The following is a 22057-nucleotide window of genomic DNA, read 5'->3' as shown; positions in this document are numbered from 1 at the left end:
AGAAAGGTAGAACAGCCATGAATAAGGTAACATGAATTGTACATTCATGCCACATAGCTTCTTTTCATAGATAAGCCTAGAATTGTGGCATAGAATGAAACAGACATAGAATGAAAATGTATTTTATTCAAATGACACTAAATAATCATTATATTTATGATAACGCATGCAAACATATATGATTATGACATTATGCTAAGTGAAATAAACCAGACACAGAGACACAAATATTGCACGATCTTCTTCATATGTGGAATCTAAGAAAGTCACATTCATAGAATTAGAGAGTAAGATGATGCTGACTAGAGGCTGGGGGCTGCAGGAAGTAGATTGGAAAAGGAGAATTGTTGCTATAAACTGTATAAATGTTCAGTTAGGAGAGATGGGTTCAGGTGATCTGATGCACAGCATGGTGACTGTAATTAAAGATAATTTATATTTCAAAATTGCTAAAGTAGTGAATTTTTAATATTCTTTACACAAATAAATGATAAATAGTTAAGGTAATGGATATGGTAACTAACCTGATATGACTATTCCAAAATGTAAACATGCGTCAAAACATCGTATTTACCCCATACACACACACACACACACACACACACACATTTTTTCAATTTAAAACAAAATGCAAAAAAATCATGATTTATGATTTGTTAGGTTTTATTTTATATCTTCCTCATTTCTAGTCATATTTTTGAAACATTTTTAACTATTCTTTTATATGAAATAATTTATCTACTCTAAGTTTTCACCTAAAGCATTAAATAATAACTTTCACAGTTTTTTTCTGGTTTTATTGATCATCATGTCCTTATTAACCTCATTTTTATCTTTCGATTTTTTATAAAAACTGTGTGTGTTACTTTAGTGTAAACCCCACTTGTATCCATTCTTTAAAAAAAAAGTATTTTAATGGCATAACATGGGTAGGTTCATTTCCATGTGAGTGGAATAGACTGGTTGCTTTTCTCTGTTAGCCATTTCTGTATCTTTCAATTTAGAAAGATGTACTATTTTGCTCTTAAGTCTTTTCTTGTATCAGTTTGATTCACTCATCCCTCCCATCTGGTCCTCTTATTTCACTTAACCTAGTGCTACTGACTGCTCAAATAAATTTATATCTGTTAACTTTTTTTTTAAGAGTAAGCTTATGCCTTTTGGGAACATGTACTTGTTTCATCTCTTTTTCATTTTGAAGAACCTGAATCATTATCTTACTCTTTGTTCTTTCTGTGTTTCTATTAAAGTTTTGCATTTATAAACAAATGGGAACCTCAAAGGATTTCCCCAAATTTCCCTGATCATGTTCAGACTTGTTCACTGAGGTTTTAACTAACGATGGGGTCCACCCATTTTGTGTATTTGCTGATAAATTTGGTCTCTGGAGTTAATATTAGTTATCACCTTTCATTTCCCACCACTCTATTGAAGAAGTTCTTGTGTTTACTTTGATGTGACTGGTAATTAACATTATGAGCCTACATTGTAGTGTTTTATTAAAGGTATAGACGTGTGAAAAAAAATGTCTATTTAGGTCATTTCCTCATTGTTTTATCAGGTTACTTTTTAATTTATTTGCTATTGAGTTGTATGAGTTCTTTATACATTTTGAATAGTAGCCTCTTATCAGCTCCGTGGTTTACAAATATTTTCTTCTAGTCCATAAGGTGACTTCTCATTTTGTCTATTGTTCTCTTTGCGTACATATGGAATCTATAAAAGGCAAATACACTGAAACATAGAGTAGAACTGTGATTACCAGGAGCAGAGAGGTGGGGGAAGTGGGGAGGTGTTTGTCAAAGTGTACAAAACTGCAGTTGAAGAGTATGGATAGATCTGGAAATCAAATATACAGCGTGATGATTGCAGTTAATCATACTCTATTGTATACTGGAAATTGCTAAAAGAGTAGATTTTAGAAGCTTTTACCAAACACACAAAAGACAAAAAGGATAATTATGTGAGGACATGGATATGTTAATTTTCTTGACTGTAGCAATCATTTCATGTATCTGTATATCAGAACATCATGCTGTACATCTCAAATATATACAATTATTTAAAATATATATTTTTAATTATGCTATATGTGATAGGCGGAATAATGCTATTCTCACCCTCTAAAAGATGTCCACGTCCTAATCCCCAAAAACAGAGAATATGTTACTTTGTACAACAAAAAGCACTTTGCACATGTGACCAAATTAAAGATTCTGAGATGTGGATATTGTCATGAATTTATCTGGGTGGGCCTAATATAATTACAATGGTCCTTGCAAGAAGAAGGCAATGTGACAACAAAAGCAATAATTGGAGTGATGCAGCCACAAGAAGTGCAGCCACCAGGAGCTGGAAGAAGCAAGGATGGGATTGTCACTTAAAGTCTTCAGAAGGAAACAATCTTGCTGACACCTTGACTTTAGTCCAGCAAAGCTGATGTTGCACTCCTACCTTCCAGAACTGTAAGACAATGAATCTGTACTGTATGAAGCCACCAAGTCAAGTGGTAATATTTTTTACAGCAGTATTAGGAATCTAATATACTATCTTTGTTGATCTACATGATTTGGGGGAAAAAGTGTTTTGGTAGGTTCACAAATATAGGAGGAAATAAGATATAAACAACAGCTAGTACATGCATTTCAGAAATTAAAATACTCTTTCACTATTTCTTAAATTATTTTCATCTTTCTATTTACTTTTTCCTCCTTTGGGAATTTTATTATGTACATTGTTGCACTTTTACTTCTATTCCTGATATATCCTATAGTTTTTATTATATATCCTGCATCTTGATATTCTCTTTCTGGATTTTGTGGCAAGTATGGTGAAATATCTCTAGCCAGGCTAACATTCCTACAAATAAAAATTGGGGAAAAAACAGATGATTTACAAAAAGGAAAAAAAAAATGATTTGAAGACATCAAAAAACTGTAAAAGCAAACAGCACTAGAGGAACCAAAATCCCAGAGAGAAAGGAACTCTTCTGGACAGGGTTCCGTCTTAACATCTTAAGAATAGGCAGGATTCAGAGTAGGTAGTTTTTCTAAATAATTATGCTGGAGTCTTGGAATTTGGAAGAACTCTTGGAAGAAGATACACTGCTCTCTGAACTGGTCTTCACAGGAACTCAGTGAGTAGTTTGGGCTTTTGCTAACATCCCTTCTTAAAGCATAAGCCAAAAAAGTGGACTGGCAAGCAGATATCTTCAAAAGGTCTTCTCCAGTTGATCTCTAACCATCTTTCACCATTTTTGCACTAGGAATCATTCATCCACTTTCTGAAGACATCAAGGTCTAAGTCAGGCTTCATGCCGCAAATGGGATTTTGATTTTGAATTATTTTGTTTTCATTTTAATTTTTTTTAGAGATGGGGTCTCACTCTGTCCCCTAGGCTGGAGTTCAGTGGCATGATCATAGCTCACTGAAGCCTCAAATTCCTGGCACAAGGGATCCTCCCATCTCAGCCGCCCAAGTAGCTGGTAGTACAGATATGCACTTCAAGCGTGGCTTATTTTATTTTATTATTCTATTATTTTTATTATTTTTTATTTATAGAGATGACATCACACTATGTTGACCGGGCTAGTCTCAAACCCTGGCTTCAAGTTATCCTCCCACTTCAGTAATCCAAATTGCTGGGATTACAGGCACGAGCAACGACCCCTGGCTAGATTTTTATTTTCTATTGTTGTTGTCATTATTTCCTTTTACCATATGTTTCTTGTTTTGGAAAACACATAGAAATTATAAGAAGTTGTAATATATTTTGGAGAGTGGACGTAAAAAATCCCTTTAAACGTTTGAGCTTACTGAGTGACAGAGAGTTAGAGAGTGAGAGAGAAAGAGAGAGTGAGTGAGATTGTTGTCTTTTACATTGTTCAATTTTGCACTGTTCCCAAGTTAAAAAGCAAAAATTATTCTCTAAATTCTTTTTTATGTTTTCAAGAGACTGTAATCATAAATATTGGTGAAATTGATAAGGAAAAAACTCAGGAATAATAATTTAGACTGCACAAGATAGAAAGGCATGATGGGTGCCTTTGTTTTGTGACTTCTAGATTCGTTCTCTTCCTCTCAGTGAGCAGAACAATTACATTTAGCATAACTGTATAATAGCTTTAATGAGGAAAATAAATAGAAAAATAGGTGTTTTTTCTTCTTTAAGCACACATTTGTTTTACTCAAGTGTAGCATATGGTATGTTAAACATTAGTTTTTGTTTTTTGTTTTTTTTTTTTTTTAGCGGCACATTCCCAGCAACATTTCTAACATGTGGTAATGCATTTTAATTCTTACGTGCCAGTTTACAGCTACGTCAGCTTCTGCTGTGTGTAAACAGTATGATCAGCATCAGGTAAGAGTGAAGCTGTTTATTGTTCTCCAGGGAAAAAGAGAGGCTACAGTGAAGTTGCATAAAAAGGAGTATATTACTTTTTTAATATAGAAAGAATATAATTGGTAATTTCTCACTGTAGTGTGTACGAATCTAAAGCATGCATGCCAGCAAAATAAAATGTTTTATGCCAAGAGAAAATTAAATTAGCTAATAATCTAACTTTCCTCATATAAAACAACATGAAAACAACGTGTATAGAAAATGTGTGTATTTATAATGCTAATTTTGTTGCTGTGGATTTGGCCGCTTGCAATACATTTTTTTTTCCGAGGACTAACACCTAAAGGCATTTCTGGAGGTCATCACATCCATTTCTCTGACTTAGAGAAGGTCTAGAACAACCCAAACAAACCAATGAATCACACAGCCTGAGTCTCCTCTCACAATGGGGGAGTACTAGCCTTGAATTTAACTGCTACAAAGCCTTCCAAGAATGATTCCATGTAAGATAGAACACCAAAGCACCATCAGTGTCTATTTACAGGTCCTCGGTTGTTGAGCCCCTCCGACATTATAATGTTCCATATTTTTTGTATTTCATTTTGATATTGTCATAATTAAGCCAATTTGAGGACTAGTGATGTGAACTAAAACATTTTTAGACAGTCCTATAATCACTGATCATGGACTATAACATCTCCTTAGTGCTGGCAAGAGAAGTGAAATGGGAGAGGGTGCATCTAACAGAGATGTGATACAAAGGGTGTGCAGGACTTTGAATCTGGTAACCATAGCCTGTCCTGCTTCAACCTCACCCCTGTCTTCCTGCCTCAGCTTTCAGATTTTTTTATATAATAAAAGAATAAGAAAATACAATCTTACATTCTGCTGCAACTAAATCAAATTACATGTGGTTTCACACCAAAAGTTAAACGTTAAAGAGTGACAGATTGTTAATAGTATACAATATTTGGATTTCTTTCCCTTGAAAATGTGCAGCATGAACTTGCTGACCCTTCATTTATCCCCTGATAAGGAGACTTCATAGGCATTGTAAGATTCTGAAATTCAGGCACTCTGGGGTTCACATATCTCCATGGTTTAATGTTTAAGAAATACGAAGTAGAAAGAGAAAGGAGAATTAGAAACTTTCTCTCTCCGATTGCAATAACCTTTTCCCTACCTTGTCAGATAGTGCCTGGGGCAAGCCTAAAGTTAAGATAGCCCACATTTTATATTTGTCCTAGAGATTTTGTCTCTTGCCTTGCAAGAAGCTGTCTTTTTCTCATCTTTCTTTGACTTTATGACAGTAATAACTATTCCTTTTTAGTTTAAAGGTATTTACATAGGTATTTCTAAATTAAGTACATAAATTTTTGGCAAAATAACTGAAACTGGGAAGAAAAAACAATTCAAATACTTTGGAAAATAATGTGGTTTTTTTTTTTCCAATAACAAATTTAAAGAATATAATTTGACCTTTATGAAGCACATTGTAAGTAAAACTCACATATAAGAGTTGTCAAAATGATGCTCAGAGGAAAAAAGTGGGAGACAATTTTGCATAGGGATCTGTGATGATTAATCATTAGGTAGGTGACTAAAATTGACCCCTGTCTTGAACAGGTCTTTTCCCATGTCTCCTGCCTACAATAATGACTACCTTTAGGATTTCTTTTAGAACTGTAAGTGGAGAGTAGTTATTTCTATGTAGAGAAAATAAACTTAAAAATACTAAGCAATTAAAAAGAAATCATGTTTTTCTTCTTCTTCGAATGCTAGAAGACAATTATTTTCAGTGATACAAAAGTTTGTTTCACGTATATCATCTGCAGTACTGAGAGAGAAAGAGAAATTGAGTAAAATCCAAATACTGGTAATTTGGTAATACTTAGCCATCATTTCATAAAACATGGACCTTTTTCTTAAGCCCTTTTTCATCTATTACAGTTTGTAAGCATATATGCATGTGTGTATACATATGTATGTGTGGATATGCGTGTCTGTGTGTGTGTGTGCTTATATACATACATGGTAGGTAACCATCACAGGCTAAATAATCCAGAAGACAGAAAGCTAATATAATTTTCATTCCTGTCTATAATTTATATTTTGATGGGCAAAGAAGAATTGTTCACATAAATAACTGTATGATAATATGAAATATATATTAGAAATATTATATATATTTATTATTGATTTTTATGGCTATAGAATAGTTGTACATAGTTATGGGGTACATGTGATATTTTGATACAAGCATACAATATATAATCAAATATGGGTAATTGGAATACCCATCAATTCACATTTATCATTTTTTTTCGTGTTAGGAACATCCCAAATGTGTCTTCTAGTTATTTTGAAATAAACAGTAAATTATTAAGTGTAGTCACCCTATTGTGATACTGAACACTAGAACTCATTTTTTCTACTAGCGCTATTTTTGTACCATAATCAAATCCATCTTCATCCCCCTTTCCCAATAATTTTCTATCTCTATAACCACTATTTTATTCACTATGTCCATGACACCAATAATTTTTAGCTCCAACATATGAGTGACAACATGCTATATTTATCTTTTTGTGCCAAGCTTACACTAAAAATAATGTCCTCCAGTTTCATCCATGTTGCTGCAAATGACGGGATTTCATTCATTTCCATGTCTGGATAATATTCTGCTGTGTATATATACCACATTTTCCTTATCCACTCATCTGCTTGTTTACCGTTAGATTGATTTCATACCCAGACTACTGTGAAAAATGCTGCAACAATTGTAGGAGTGAAGACATATCTTTGATACACTGATGTCTTTTCTTTTGGATCTATATCCAGCAATGGAATAGATGGATCAAATAGTATTTATATGTTTGGTTTGGGGGAACTCCATACTGTTTTTCAGATTGCTTGTACTAATTTAGATTCCCAGCAACAGTATAGGAGCAATTGCCTTTCTCCACATCCTTGCCAGCATTTGTTATTTCTGTCTTTTTGATGATAGCCATTTTTATGGAGGTGATATGATATCTCATTGTGTTTTTGATTTGCATTCCCTGATGATTAGTGAGTTGATCATTTTTTCATATACCTGTTGGTCATTCATATGTCTTCTTTTCAGAAATGAACTTTATATTTATGTGTAATAGAAAACATTTTCTAGAGCCAAAAAGAGGTCTAAATTTACTATGGAAAAAATACTATTGTGTTATAGATTGAATTGAGTTCCATTCCCCAAATTCGTATGTAGAAGTTCTAACTCCCTGCTTCTTAGAATGTGAGTTTATTTTGAGTTACGGTCTTTAAAGTGATAATTAAGGTTAAATGAGGTCATTGGTGTGGTCCTTAATCCATTATTACAGATACTTTTATATGTACAGGAGATTAGGACAGACATTGACAGAAGAAAAACCATGTGAATACACCTGTGAAAGACGGCCCTCAATATAAAATCAAGAAGAGACACCTTCAGAAGAAACTTACCCTGCCTATACCTTTATACTTGGGCTTCCAGGACTCATACTATGAGGAAATACGATATATTTCTGTTGCTTGAGTCACTTGGTGCATGGTGCTTTGTTATGGCAACTATAAGAAATGACAGAAATGCATATTAAATATCAGATAAACAGATAAACATACTGCCATTTGTACATGTAAATGAAGAACATTTTCATTGTTTACATTTAAGAATAAAGGATACATTAAAAATTATCCTAGTAAAAATATCATTAAGAGTACATATATTAGACCACACTCAGAGTTCCCTTTTTGTACTTCTTTTCTTTTCTTGCTTATAAAATCCAGAAAGCAATAAAAAAAATTATGTTTGTTTTTCCATTTTTAAGAAAAAGTAACTATTTCCATGTCATTTTCATAGCCGTTAAGCCTCAGCTATTGGGCCAAAGTTGGGGTCTTTTCTAGATCTGGCAAAAATAGTATGTCTTCACATTTCAAAACAAATAATTTATATAGTGCCTTCCTTGGACAATTCCCTTTAATTATTTTTTTTTTTGATCACATTTTTCCTACTATGGCCCCTTTATCTGAGCAAACACACAAACTTGTGTTTAAACCACTCCGTCACTATCTTTTACCCTACTTTATTTTCTCTATATGAAAAAACTACAAAAAAGGACCCCTTCTGACATGTATACTTACATGTTTACATGTGTTTTATATACACATGCATGTACACACTCACATACATTGCAGGAGAGTGGGTCTTGCTTTATTCATATCATATATTATATGCTAGATATTTATTTAATGACATTGTTATTTAATCTATTAGATTAAAAGGGAAAGAGTCTGTCACTCACCTTTAGTTACTCATCTTTCCATAGGTACAGCAAAGTCAAGAGGTTTTTGGCCTTGCTCTTTGATGAAATGCATAAATACATCCCAGTCTACTCCAAAAATTGGAAAGGCTAAAACTTTTTATGTAGGATTTTGCCCTGATTCTGAGAGATTCCAGAGTTTGAGAATTTGGTGATCGGAATTTGTACAGGCTCTTCTGAAACCTCATGCCACTTCTTGTTCCTGCATGGAAAATGCTGTCATTGTGTCTTTTATCTTAATTACCAGATGCATTCTTTCCAAATAACAGAAACAAAGAAAAAGCATAAGTAAATAAAATCTGGACCAGAAAAATAACATAAGCATTCTTAGATTTGAATATTTTTTTAAAAGCATAATTTTTCAACTCTTTCTCTTGCTCCCACTCCTGCCATGTGATATGCCTGTTCTCATTTTACCTTTCATCATGATTAAAAGCTTCCGGAGGCCTTGCCTGAGTCCTAACAGATGCTGGTGTCATGCTTGTATAGCCTGAAGAACCATGAGCCAATAAACTTTTTTTATTTATAAATTCCCAAGTTTCAGGTATTCAATTATTTGCAATGCATGAATGGCCTCACACAGAAAATTTGTACCAAAGAGTGGGGCATTACCATACAGATACCTGAAAATGTGGAAGCAACTTTTAAACTGGGTAATGGGCAGAGGCTGAAGAGTTTGGAGGGTTCAGGAGAAGACAGGAGGATGAGGGAATATTTGGAGCTTTTTAGAAAATGGTTAAATGGTTGTGACCAAAAAGCTGATAGTGATATGAACAGAGAAGTCCAAGCTGAGGAGCTCACAAATGAAAGTTAGAACCTTATTGGGAACTAGAGCAAAAGTTATGTGTATTATACCTTAATAAATAACCTGGCTTCATTGTGTTTATGCCTTGACATCCGTGGAAGATTGAACTAAAAATAATAATTTAGGGCATCTGGAGGAAAAATGTTTCTAAGCAGCAAAGCATTCAAGACATAACCTGGGTGCTTCTAACCACCTATACTCAGATGCAGGAGCAAAGAAATGACTTAAAGTATACAATTATCTTTAAAGGGGAAGCAAAGCATAAAAGTTTGGAAAATTTGCAAAATAGCCACGTGGCAGAGAAATAAAAGCCTTTTTCGGGAGAATAATTTAAGAAGGCTATAGAGCAACCACTTGCCAGAGAGATTTGCATAACTGAAAAATAACGAAATGTTAATGGCCAAAACTGTAAGGAAAAGGCCTCAAAGGCATTTCAGAGATCTGTGTGGAATCCCCTCCCAGCAAAGGCCTGGAGGCCCAGGAGGAAAAAGTGTTTTCAGGGACTGAATCCTGAAAAGCCACAGGAGCAGAGCCTTCTAAGGCCTTGGGAGTCACTCCTTGTACCAATATGCACTGGGTGTGAGACATAGAGTCAAAGGAGATTATTCTGGATCTTTACAATTTAATGACTGTCTTGCTGGGTTTGGGACTTGCATGCAGCCTGTAACCCCTTTCTTTTGGCTGATTTCTCCCTTTTGGAAGAATGTGTACCCTATTCCTGTACCTCTATTGTACCGTAGTAATAAAGAAATTGTTTCAATTTTAAAGGCTCATAGGTGGAAAGAACTCATCTCTAGATGAGACTTTGGATTTGAGACTTTAAACTTTTAACTGATGCTGAAAGGAACTGAAAATTTTGTGGGATGATTGGCAGGGGATAATTGTATTTTGCAATGTGAGAACATGATATTTGAGGGGCTGGGGACAGAATGATATAGTTTGAATATTGTTCCCTCCAAATCTCATGTTGAATTTTAATCCCCAATGTTAGAGGTAGGCCTGGTGAGAGGTTATTGAGTCACAAGACCAGACCCCTCATGGCTTAGTGTTGTCTTCCTGATAGTGAATAAGCTCTTGTGAAGTCTGATTGTTTAAAATGTGTGACACCTCCATCTCCCCACTCTCTATTGATCCTGCTCTGGTCATGTGACATGCCTTCTCCTGCTTGGTCTTCTACTATGAATAAAAGCTTCCTGAGGACCCCCGGAGGCTGAGCAGATGCCACTACCATGCTTGTACAGCCTGTAGAACCAAAAACCAAGCAGACCTTTTTTATTTGCAAATTTCAAAAAAAAGTACATTTTCCAAATTAGTATTAAAATGTTAATATAATCTGATTATACAATATTTAACATAACCTCTTGTTAACATACTCTGATTCCCAAACTACAGAGAAGAGTCTTCCAATAAATACATACATATTTGTGCACTTCCCTGCTTAAAATTCCTCAGTGACTCTTTTTGGTCTTTGGAAAGTCCACATTTTAACATTACTTGCAGGAACCTTTCTAGTAAGGACTTATTTACAAATTCATGCTACATTGTAACTAAAAATTTCACCTTGGGCCTGTGAAATTGCTTTTCCTGTTCTGGAATTCCAAAATGCTTGGAATAGTATTTCAGAATACCACATTTCATGTGATTATATCACACACTAAAGTAGAGGCTGTGAGAATGAAAAGAGAAGAAGTCTGGGTTTTTCAAAACTGCATACTATTTTTCAGCATGACTTTCAGCAGAATAATAATATATCCACTCATCATTGCCCCAGGCTATACTCTGCATGGCATTTTTTCAGTGAGAGGGCTCAAATATTTCAAAGACACCTAATACTTTTAAAATGGAGGTGACAAATGCATGTAATTGTTCTCCAGACACTTTGTGCACAGCAGTGTAAAATTTGAGGTAATCAAATCAGGAAACATAGCCTTAAAGCAATTTCCTCAGACTTATGGTCACATTGAAAGCAATATATTCCTGAATTCAACAATGTGTGTGTTCATGATCTGAAGTCTCCTGAATAGTTAACTGAATTGCAGTTATCATATTAGAGATCAACTGTGGGCTTAAAGACCACAGATGGGGGTGGCACTCCATGAATACAGGTCTTATTAAGAGCTAAATCTATAATAAATGAGACAAAATAGGACACATTTTACTTATATCTGTAGTATTTTGTATTTTATGTAAGACTATGACTCTGGCCTCCTATTGTATCGTGCTTTAAAGTGTTTGTATGAATAGAAATTAAAAGATGCATTTTATTTTTTAATTTCATTTCTGTTTTTAGTATTAAAGGGCAGTAAACGGAGAAGGTATGTAAGTACCTAACTTTGCAAGTGTGTCGGTTATTTACTGAGGTTAGTTTTAAAAAAATAGGATGAGACTATTTTTTAACAACATTTTATCATGGGTATCAGTATATTTAAACACTAAGTGTAGCAAATTCCAACAGAAAATTCCCACAGGAAGACTTTATCTTGTTTTCCTGCCAAACTAAAGGTGGCTATGCTCTGAATAATTCTAAATGTGCCAAGATTTAAAAGTGCAAGGTTTTCAGCACTGCACTTGAAAGAGCCTGATGCAGCAGAATTCAGTACAGTTCTTTTTTTCACAGTGTTCAGATATCGCCCTGAATTAAATGATTCAACCACTATAGGTTTTTGAAAAATCTGTTCACATTTTCATTTTTTGAAGTGCATATTTCTAAATTGTTTCTTTATTTAAAAGGAAAGAAAAAACAAGGCATATTAACGGTAGAAAGGATTAGATATTCTAACAATGTAGAGAGATCTCACAAAATTTTAGGGGAAAAGTACCTTAGGACCTCATCGCAAGTGGAGAATTATTATCTATGTATCTCTTCTCCTTGGGGGGACACAGGCTAGATGCTCTGTTTTCTCTGCACTGCTTTATTTTAGTCTCTCTGAAGACGGCATACTGTCTTCACTCCTGCATTCACTGAATTAGTCATAGGTCTCTCTATAGATGGCAGCCTTACCTTTTTGGTCTACCTACTCTTTCAATTTTCACGGTTAACACAATTAAGTTCCTATGTTTCATTTCAAAAATGCCATAGAATCCAATTGGCCTGTTTCGGCTCCAGTTTCCATTCCAGGTTTAATCAGCTCTGGAAAGAATCCAGGGTCATTTGAAACACAAAACAGTTCAATCCAGGCTCTGTTAGTGCAAAGGCTAAGCATGAAGGCATATATAGAAAGCACATACTGGGATCTGCAGTATCTGATTCACTAAAATTTAATTTACCTTAATTGATATAGGTAAATTATATTTAATGAAGCTTTCCTTGAAGGGTTAATTACATCAAACTATTTGTTGTTTATTTTTATTGGATGTAGACTGTGAGTGAATCTTGATAGGAACTTAATTACTTACAACAGAGTCTGGGTAGAATCTTTTTATTTAGCAAAAAAATTAAAAAGTTTATTGATTACAATTAGCCACACTACAGAAAGCAAGGCAGTAGGAATAATCCAGGACTAGACAAACGAGCAAGGATTAGTAAAGATAGAGATCACTTTATTGCTGAGAGGTTCAATCAAGAGAGATGAGGCCAGAATTTCAACTGGAAATGCTATTCTTTCTGTTAACTTCCTGTTAACTAGACCCAGTATTAGATTGAAAACTGTCCTTATAATGTGTACCATTCTATATAAATGTTTATATTAACTATAAGTTTCCTTTACTTATTAAAACTCATTCACGGCTTTTCAAAGATGATCTATATAAGTATATTAGGGTATTTTGTAGCTTGTCAAAATTTAAAAATAAAATATCTATTAATATCAGAATTAAAACAGCACGCTGTGGTTAAATCTTTATCTCTATTTATCATGATAACCTCAAATGAGTTATCGCAACATATTAGTTCTCATTGCTCAATTTAAAAACACATAGAATAGGAAATTAATTTGCTTTCATTGAGAAAATTATAATACATTTAATACATAAGCTATTAATATATTGTGTGCCAAACTGAATTTAAAATCACCTCCAACAAAGCCACCACGCTCGCTAGTAATAACATCTTAGATTACCTGCGTTTTCAATTATTGTTCCAAATTTCAGTTGCTTCCAATTTCTGAGTTTTCTTTTCAGCTCTTATTTTGAAAAGCATGATGATTGTATTAGTCCATTCTCACGGAGCTGTGAAGAAATACACGCGACTGGGTAATTTACAAAGAAAAGTGGTTTAATTGACTCACAGTTTTGCACGGCTGGAGGAACCTCAGGAAACTTACAATCATGTCAAAAGGCAACTTTACATGGGGTGGCAGGAGGGAGAATGGGTGCTGAGTAAAGGGGAAAGCCTCTTATAAAACCATCGGATTTCATGAGAACAACATGGAGAAAACCATCCTCATGATTCAATTACCTCCACCTGGCCCCACCCTTGACAAGTGGGGATTATTACAAGTCGAGATTTGGGTGGGGACACAGAGCCAAATTATCCAAGATTAAAGTATTTTTCTTTAATATAGAATCATTTTTTAAATATAGATTTAAAATTTACAATATTCCAATTTGTGTTCTTCCTTAGAAAGTTTTAAGTTTCATGAAAACAATTTCAATCTGCTTAAGGAAAATTGAGACATACCATGGTCTCCTTTTAGCAAAAGGAATCTATTCAGACTACCTTTATACAGATTCAATTGCAGTTTAAATCCTTGTAGAGTTATAGGAGTTATCTGAAAATTAATCTGTGCATTCCTCAAGTCATTATAATGTGATATAAAATGTAATATTGCCTTGTATAAATGTCCTAAAGACATGAAAATTCACTATCAATGGACATGCCAACTGAATATGTTTGCCTTTAAACCAGACATTAAGTGTTCATTGGAAATATCTTGGAGGGAAAAAGAGAAAATTATTATAATTCAGTGAAGAAAACAAGATCTATCTAAAATATGACAATGAGTGCTCATGATTAAAAGAATCAGTTTTAAAATCTGTCAGGTATGAATTTTCCAATATCCATATTTATTCTAAAATATACTTAACACATCACAGATTAGTGACATTAAATTAGCAATTCGAAAGTTTACATTTAAAAGGTTAACAATATGCAATCCTAAAATAGAAATGCATGTTAAAGATGATATAATATAAATCATAAAATTCGTAAGCAAGAGAAATATTATATCCCTTTGAAAATGTCATGTAAAACATACACACACAGTCATACACACATTGACACATTGGGATAAAGCTAAAAGCATGATCTGGACTAAGAACAGGTTCAAAACCAACATTTTAAGAATGGTTATATTCTACATACAATGTAGGATAAAAAGCATGTATTTGAGATGAATATTTCTGTCAAATTTATCTTATTTTCAACTTAGAGAAGATATTCAAGCAATTGTTCTCCATTGAAACAACATTTGGAAGGTTCGCTAACTTTTAATGGAAAATAAGATTTTAAAAAGTCACTTAAATCTATATTTGTTTCTAATTAATGACCCTCCACACAAAATAGTTATCTGAGTAGATTCTATTAGTGGGGTTTTGCTGCCTCATCCATCCACTACTTTGCTCTCAATCATGCATTAGTGACACTTTTGGTCAAGGGAAAAAATGTATCAGTTGTTCTGAAAAGAGAGGATAATTTCAAAGAAAAATAGCCTATAACCTTATAATGCAAGATGTAAAGAAAATTAGTTGGGATTTGATCAGTCACAGAGTGCAAAGGTTTTCTTTTTCTATAACAACTTACAGTAATTATTTTCTTTAATAGATATATTAATAGATATATAGGGATATATGAGTGCTTCCTGATAATTCTGCTTTGAAATATTTGTAAGAAGGAAAAATCTCTACACACAAAATAAAAGTGTTATAATAGAAGGTCATGGAGTTTATAACCCATTGTGGCAGTTTCCATAGTGATTTCACAGAGAGAAATACTGTGTGCTACCCAGAATAACCTCTATTACATATAAAGAGACAAAACTTCAGTAAAACAATCATTTTAATGGATCTCAGGCTAATATGGCTCTTTTGCTTTATTTAGGTTTCATGGTCTTTGAATAGCATATTCACAATTACATTCTCATTTAATGAAGCTAAATATATGTATTTTTAATTTTGTGTACATTTTTAATTCTTCCAGACAGTTAGAAATACAAAATTCATACTCGTTGGTATGAGTACTTATGCTAGTTATACTGCATTTGGAATTCCTTTTGCATAGAATAGTGCCTGGAGCTTAGTAGGTGCTTAATGAATATGTGTGCAAAACTTTACAAGTGTCTCCATTTATTTAACTAAGATTTTGTCCAATTTGGGTGGATTGTGTAGGACTTCAGTTGTAATGCAGGACTAGAGCAAGAAGAGGTGAATTGTGTAATACGATCATGAGTCTGAACTGTTTCTCTTGGCCAAATTCCAAACCTGATATATGAAAGTAAAGGTACATATCAACATTTTGTCTACTGCATCAATATTTGATCTTCTATGTGGCATCTGGAAAGATTTTTGAAGTAGAGGAGATAACAATTGTTGTTGCTTATGATTTCATTGTAATTTTATATAAATTTTATCATTTAAATTGTGCAATTCTGGAAGGTAATTATGACGATCATAATAGGATTTCCAATCCAGATTGCAATTATTTATTTAGTCCTGTCAGAACAATGTAAAGAAGGCTAAAATGTATGTTAGCAATTGTCGTTCAACATGTGGGTTTGTATAGCCAATAAATCTAATTCATAAAGGAAATATTTATTAAACACCGATTTGAAAAATGAATAATATAAAGCAGCAGTCTATCAAATATTATGTAGATTGGAGCATTTCACTCAGAAGTCTTAGCTGATAAGACTAAAGAGAGAGAGGGTTTGGTGTGTTTGAAGGACAACACAGTGACGCTGGGCTGATTGGATAAGAAAGAACAGGGGATTGGGTGTAGTATAGAAACAAGTAGTGGCATCATCATGACTGGCCTTTTGATTGATGGGAAACTAGTGTCATCCCATTATATTTATGGTGGACTGCCATTGGATAGTCTTAATTGTGGGATTTGTAGACAGGAATGGTTGATGTTGTCAAAACAGAAAATACAGTCAGGAAATTTGTTTAAATAATTCAGAAAGATGGTAATGACTAGAACAGTATTAGACATGTTAAGAAGAGGTGAGATTTAAAGATGCTTTGGATATATTAACAAAGACTTCCAGATGGATTATATATTGGTGATGCAAGAAAGAGAAGAAATAGTGATGACTTCTTGGAACTGGGCCTGATCAATCTCAAACTCTTAAAGGGTTTTCCAGGACTCATTCTTGTCCCACAGTGGTCTAACAGCTCAAGAGTTTTATAGAAGTATTTTTATGACTACATCCTTTAGGATGTTCCATTGTAAAAGTTTGCACTGCATATACACAATGTGCATCTTTAGCCACCTATATTATTATCAGATTTGGCAACAGGAGATTATGTAAGCAGATGGTGAGGAGTAACAAATCAGCATTTAGAATTTAGAAACATGACATTAGAGAAGTTATTCTCAAACTTGCAAGATGTAAAAATACTACCCATAGCATCATCACCAACTGAGGGTGCCATTTAAAAACAAATAAATGAATGTTAATTCTGAAAATATTTATTTCTCTATTTTTCAATCACTGATTTATCTGTAATGCTTACCTAAAGTCAGGTGAGATTGGAGTTCTCCTTGTTGGTTTGTTTATTACTTTTTTTCTTTTCATTTGTCTTTTTGTTTAACACATAACTAGGACACTCTAATGCAATTGGGAATGGCATAGTCCATTTGGTGGCTATGCTACATAAGTTTGAATATTTTAATCAATCCTGGAGCCATTATTTAAACAGTGATTTCTAATTGAAGACTGTATTTTTGTAGTAAGATGTTTGTGTGTCACAAGGAAAAGCTGAAGATGAGTTTTATTAATGTTTCAGGCAGTAAAATGTAGTTATAATCCAATAACTGAATTTTCTTTTGTAAAGTTTTTATTCTTTATTATGCTGCTAGCTCTGAAATAAATAAGTATAGTATAGTAAATAAGTATAGTATCAACTTATTTATTTATTTATTTGACTCCCTCCCAAAATTCAATAATCGTCAGTCCCACTGAGTAAGCTCTTGGTATTAGTGTAGTATTGGAATATTCACACAGTACTAAAAACTGGGCACTGAAGTGATCAATGTATTCAAGATGGAGATCCACGCTATATAATAGAGTCTATCTTATCAACTGAGTCATCTGATCTCCAAGTTATTTTTAAATGGCTTATTTCTAATATCTCACTATTACAGAAAATTTCGCAGTGACAATCTTTACATGCAAGGGTATGCTGTATCTGCCCCATACTAACTTAAAAAAAAAGTATTGTTAAACTCTTCAGAATTTTGGTAACAATTATAGAACACAGCAGTTAAAAATTAAGTTACTGCCCTGCCATGCTGCCGGGTTCAGTTTAAAGGGTTTTGTTGAGGATTTTTGCAGTGATGTTCAATAAGTATATTGACCTGCAATTTTCTTTTTTTGTTGTATCACTGCCAGATTTTGGCATCACAAAGAAAACATGGTACATATATACCATGGAATTCTATTCAGCCATATAAAAGAATGAGATCATGTCCTTTGCAAGGACCTGGATGGAGCTGGAAGGTATTATTCTCAGCAAACTAACACAGAAACAGAAAACCAAATACTGAATGTTCTCACTTATAAGTGGGAGCTGAATGTTGAGAACACATGCACACATACAGGTGAGCAACACACACCAGGGCCTATCAGAGAGTGGAGAACTGGAGGAGAGAGAGAGTCAGGAAAAATTACTAATGGGTACTAGGCTTAACAACTTTGTGATTAAGTAACCTGTACAACAACCCCCACTAACATAAGTTTACATATAAAACAAACCTACACTTGGCACTTGTAACCCTGAACTTAAAAGTAAAAGAAAAAAAAAAAACTAAGTTACATCAAGTAGCAATTAAAGAATTCATGTTGAAAACACATTCATCTATTCCTAATTATTTTACTATATTTTATTGTTGCCTGTGAACTGTACGTTTTTACATAATGTTTTGTTACTGCAAATCTCTCCCAACTCCACTCCCAGTGGGATACTGTTACTGTATTGAATTAGGTCCTGTGGGTACAATTATACCCTGAAAATTGACAAATACTACAATTCAGGCTTGAATAAATGTTTTATTTCATATTTAGGCTTATGACAATAAAGGTTAAAAATTAATAATATTGATTAAAGTAAATCTTTTTTTTGTACAGCTTTTATATCATGACTGGCACAAAATTTAAAGAAATTTTCTTTCAGTGCTAACAGCTAATGTTTGATTCAGCAAAGCAGTTGCTCACATTCTTGACGAATAAAGAAAGCCTTACCATACATCTTATTTGTTTCACTCTTTTTTTGTTAATGTATACAAAAATATTAAACAAAATTTATGTTGGGATCACTTGAGCACTGGTTGCTAAACATTTATCAGCCCGCCAGTGCTTAAAAATATCTCCTTGTACACATGTGAGAGATTTTACAAAGTATAATTCTAGGGGATTGATGATTTCCAGTTTGACTCATAATGCAGTAAGCATTAGTAGTCTTGCCCTATGATTGATTACATATAATTGAAGTCCTAAAAGAAAAAGAAAGACATAGCAAAGTAGAAATATATTAAAGAAATTATGACAGAAATTGTTGAAAATTTGTTTAAATTGTCCTCACATAGATACAAGAAACTCAGTGGATAATAAGCAGAATAAAGGGAAGAAAAACTACCTGCAGGTTCATGAGAGTAAAATTACTAAAAATCAGTGTTAAAAAGTAAATACCAAATGAAGCTAGGGAAAACAAAATGATACATATGTAGGTAGGTGATCAGCTATGCAAAATAATACCTGAATACTCATCAGAAACAATAGAGTATAGAAAACATTGAAATGATATCTTTAAATTGTTGAAAATAAAAAAGTCAACAATATTTCTGTATTTAATACAAACTTCCTTCAAGAAAAGGCAAACAAGAATATTTTCTGATTAAGAAAAGTTGGCTAGCAGACCTGGTCATACAGAAATGGTAAGTGAAGTTTTCAGACTGACATCAAGTGCATCTTATCTACACTAAAGAATAAAGAGCAATACAAATAGTAAATATATGATGAAATATGTCTGCATTTTCCCTTCTTTTATTTCATTTAAAAGTCAGAAATGATGGATTCAAAATTTTTGAGAAGTATGAACTTTATTATGGATTCTAGAATCTAAACAGTAATGAGTAGTAAGTCAGTAAAATCAGTAGAACGCTTACATATAATGTAAATGTAAATTAGAGTTGCCAATTTTTACATCATAAGCCTTTGTGTGGGTGGTCGATTTGAGTTAAACGTGATTGTTGACCTAAATCATCCATCTGGATGCAGAAATTGAAACTAACTAAGGCAGGGGATAGAGTGGACCATGAGACCAAAACCTAAAGTAAATATATTAATGAACAAAAAGACAATGTTTCAACCAAGAAATCCCATACTGATTGCCAATAAAATGGTGAAAATATTCATATATCCAAATACCTTGAGCCTGAAAGGCACAGGTAATTATACAAGAGGTTAAAATCGTAAATATGGGGCACGCCTTCTGGTCCTAATGTACCTGTCATGTGAGATGCATTTAGGGGAATTGTAGTGTCCCCACATAAACAGTTATGTATGCATATACATTTTGAATCTGGAATGAGTAGGTAAATTCAAACTCAGTTTCCTCTTCATGACCATAACAGGACATGAGAGATTGGTTAATGTGTACAAAAATAGAGTTGGGGGAATAAAATCTAGTGTTTGGTAGCACAATAGGGCAACTATAGCTAATAATAATTTATAGTATATTCCAAAGTAACTAGAAGTGTAGAACTGGAATGCTAATAAACAAAAAAATGATAAATACTTGAAGTTATGGACTTCCCCATTACCCTGATTTGGTCATTACACATTGTATGCTTGCATCAAAATATCACATGTACATCATAAATACGTATAGCTGGTATGTATGCATAAAAATAAAGAAAAAAAGATTTGGTCTGAGGTATTAGTATGCTATTAATAGATTTAAAATGCTTAAGGGACATTCCAGAACACCAATGATAAAGTTAAAGTAGACTATTAAGAACCAGTTAGACAACTCTTAAAATTCAGAAGGCTTGAAAAGGTAGATTATGCAGAAAATCCCAAAAGTGATATCTTTGTACACAATCTGTCTTTCTGCATAAACCCTGCTCTTCTAAGGTGAAATAGAGGTAGAAAGTGAAGTACTTGGAGTGCTTTCATGTGGACTGTATTGTGTGGTACAGTTAATAATGTCTGATACATGTTTAAGAAGTCTAAAGGCTAGAAGATGTGGCAATAGCCTTGATGTGGCAGGAAAGACATATATTTACTAATGCATGGAAAAACAATTAAATTTATCTCTCATCAAAATGTGTGAATCATGGGAGTAATCTAGGTGTAACACATGAGAAGTATTTTTGCTATAGGTATACATTCTGAACAAGAGGGTTTTATCACAAGATAATGGCAGTTAAAGAAGAGATCAGTAGAATGTGAACTGAAACAGACAAAACAACAAGAGAGATGGTGTGAGTGGAGAGCTGACAAAGTTGCTGAAACAGAACTGTTTATGTGTCTCAAGAGTCTCACATGATGAAATGCATCTAAGAATTCTCATGAAAACCTCTGATGAGTGGATAACAGAAATAGCAAGTTTTAAGTATCAGACTGGTCCAGGAAGAAGACATCTTATTATTGTACTTTTTAATGAATAAATTTAGCTCCAAGCTCAGAGGTGTCAGTAACTGTAGCTAGTCAGAAGAATGGGAGAAGGGGGAGAGAGAAGTGAGTAAAAAGACAAGAGGAAGCCAACCACGCTTATGTCATGAAAGCATTAATTCCACCTAATATAGATTCTGGTTGGAGACGCAAAAGGGAAATTGGTACTTCTGAATGAAGGGGGAAGTTTGGATGAATATATTGAAGGGGACATTTAATATATTGAAAGGGACATGTAAATTACTGAAATGAAATTGGGTTTGAAGATATGATCATAATTGATCACAGGATTGTCTTAAATACAAGTTACCAGAGAAGCCTTGGGCTTTACCAGAGTTTTCATTTAGTTATAAGAAAAATGGTTTCCCAGTCACATAAGTATTAAGGAAAGTGTGGAAGAGAAACATAAAGTTGTATTTTTACTATATCCCACGTAGCGCCACTGTTCAAATACAAATTATGTTCTTTAATGCATTTTCTCACAACTTCCAGATACCTAGGGGCAACTATTGAATATGTTGGAGGTCTCCCACGACTAATTACAGTTAAAGATTTAATGCACAGTTATAGATTATACTTTTCATAGGTATGACTTTCTTGAGTTTATACACATATCCAAGTGAAAATTGAAAGTGTTCAAATTTCATATTAAGAGTAGGGTGTGCATTTTCATATGACTTTAGTCATATGTAAAACAGAATGACAATAACAATCTTGTGGGGTTGCTGTGAGGTTA

The 22057-nt window shown here is 33.6% G+C and overlaps 1 long non-coding RNA gene across 1 annotated transcript; it reads right to left on the bottom strand.

The window, feature by feature from the left end:
• Positions 1–7834: 7834 nt before the first annotated feature.
• Positions 7835–13645, bottom strand: LOC126960760 (uncharacterized). Its single transcript, XR_007728102.1, has 3 exons — positions 13549–13645; positions 8668–8887; positions 7835–7933 (listed from the first exon to the last, which is right to left on the bottom strand). It is a non-coding gene; the product is annotated as an uncharacterized LOC126960760 (long non-coding RNA).
• Positions 13646–22057: the final 8412 nt, after the last annotated feature.

This window comes from Macaca thibetana, chromosome 1 (assembly GCF_024542745.1).
Source record: "Macaca thibetana thibetana isolate TM-01 chromosome 1, ASM2454274v1, whole genome shotgun sequence".
NCBI classification, from domain to species: Eukaryota; Metazoa; Chordata; class Mammalia; order Primates; family Cercopithecidae; genus Macaca; species Macaca thibetana.
Note: the sequence above shows the minus strand (reverse complement) of the source record. Positions and strands in the feature narration are given on the sequence as shown.